Genomic DNA, 2,354 nt, shown 5'->3' on the forward strand with positions numbered 1-2,354 from the left:
GGACATGTTGGACTCCTCAGCCATATAGCCAGCTCTCTGTGTATGAACATGTTGGACTCATCTGTCTTGTAAAGAGCCCTCTGATTATACACATGTTTGGCACGTCTGCCATGTAGCTTACTCACAGTATATTGACATGTTGGACACATCTGCCATGTAGTTAGTACTCTGTATATGCAAATGTTGGACTCATCTGCCATGTAGACAGCTCTTACTATATGGACACGTTGGACTCATATGCCATGTAGCTAGAACTCTGTATATGGTAATATTGTACTATTCTGTCAAGTACTTAGCTATTTTTATATGAACATATTGGACTTGCCTTCCATGTATATGTACATGTTGGAATCATTAGCAATGTAGCCATCTCTCTTTGTATGAACATGTTGGACTCAGCTGCCTTGCTGATAGTACTCTATATATACACATGTTAGCCTCATATGCCTTAAAGCTAACTCTCAGTATATGGCCATGTTGGATTCTTCTGTCATGTAGCCAGTACTCTGTATATGGACATGTTGGACTACTCGACCATGTAGCTAGCTCTCAGTATATGGACATGTTGGACCATTTTCCATGGAGCTAGAGCTCTGTAAGTCTCTGTATATGGACATTTTGTGCTCCTCTGTCATGAAGCTAGCTCTCAGTATATGGACATGTTGGACTCAACAGCCATGTAGCTAGCTTTCAGTATATGGACATGTTGGACTTAGATGCCTTGTAGCTAGTTCTATATATATACACATGTTGGACACATCTGTCATGTAGCTTACTCTCATTATATGGACATATTGGACTCATCTGCCATATAGCTAGTTCTCTGTATATGAACATGTTGGACTCATCTGCCATGTTGCCAGCTCTCAGTATATGGACACATTGGATTAATCTGCCATGTAGCTAGAACTCTGTATATGGTAATATTGCACTACTCTGTCGTGTAGCTCGCTCAATGTATATGAACGTATTGGGCATGTCTGCCATGTAGCTAGTTCTCAGTATATGGATATGTTGGAGTCTTCAGCCATGTAGCCAAATCTCTGTATGAACATGTTGAACTCATCTGCCTTGTAATTAGTCCTCTATATATACACATGTTGGACTCGTCTGCCATGTAGCTAACTCTCAGGACATGGACATGATGGAATCATCTGTCTTCTAGCTAGTACACTGTATATGGACATGTTGGACTACTCTGCCATGCAGGTAGATCTCAGTATATGGACACACTGGACTCATCACCCATGTACCAACTCTCTGGGAATGAACATGATGGATTCATCTGCCTTGTAACGAGCTCTCTAAATATACACATGTTGGATTCATCTGACAGGTAGCTAGTACTCTGTATATGGACAATTTGGACTCATCTGCCATGTAACTAGCTCTCATTATATGGACATGTTGGATTCATCTGTCATGTAGCTAGAACTCTGTATATGGAAATGTTGCACTACTCTGCCATATAGCTAGCTCTCTGTATATGGACAATTTGAACTCATCTGCCATGTAGCTATCTCTCAGTATATGGACAAGTTGGAATCATCTGCCATGTAGCTAGAACTCTGTATATGGAAATGTTGCACTACTCTGCCATGTATCTAACTCTCTGTATACGAACATATAGGATTTGTCTACCATGAAGCCAGCTCTCTGTACATGGATATCTTGGACTAATCTGCCATGTATGTAGCTCTCTGTATATGAACATATTGTACTTGATTGCCAGGTAGGTAGCTCTAAGTATATGGACATGTTGGATTCTTCAGCCATGTAGCCAGCTCTCTCTGTATGAACATGTTGTACTCACTCTGCTTTGTATCTTTCCCTATAAATATACACATGTTGGACTCATCTGCCATATAGCTAACTCTCAGTATATGGACACGATGGACTCATTTGCTATATAGCTTGTACTCTGTATGTCGACATATTGGTCTACTCTGCCATTTAGCTAGCTCTCATTATATGGAAATGTTGGACTCACTTGTCATGTCGCTATAACTCTGTATATGGAAATATTGCACTACTCTTCCATGTAGCTAGCTCTCTGTTTATGGACTTGTTGGACTCTTCTGTCATGTAGCTAGAACACTGTATATGGAAAAGTTGCACTACTCTTCCATGTAGCTAGCTCTCTGTTTATGGACTTGTTGGACTCTTCTGTCATGTAGCTAGAACACTGTATATGGAAATGTTGCACTACTCTGCAATGTAGCTAGCTCTCTGCATATGGACACTTTGGACTTATCTGCCATGTAGCTAGCTCTCAGTATATGGACACGTTGGAATCATCTGCCATGTAGCTAGAACTCTGTATACGGAAATATTGCACTGCTCTGCTATATAGA

The sequence above is a fragment of the Chrysochloris asiatica genome, unplaced genomic scaffold, assembly GCF_000296735.1.
Source record: "Chrysochloris asiatica unplaced genomic scaffold, ChrAsi1.0 scaffold00486, whole genome shotgun sequence".
Classification (NCBI taxonomy): domain Eukaryota; kingdom Metazoa; phylum Chordata; class Mammalia; order Afrosoricida; family Chrysochloridae; genus Chrysochloris; species Chrysochloris asiatica.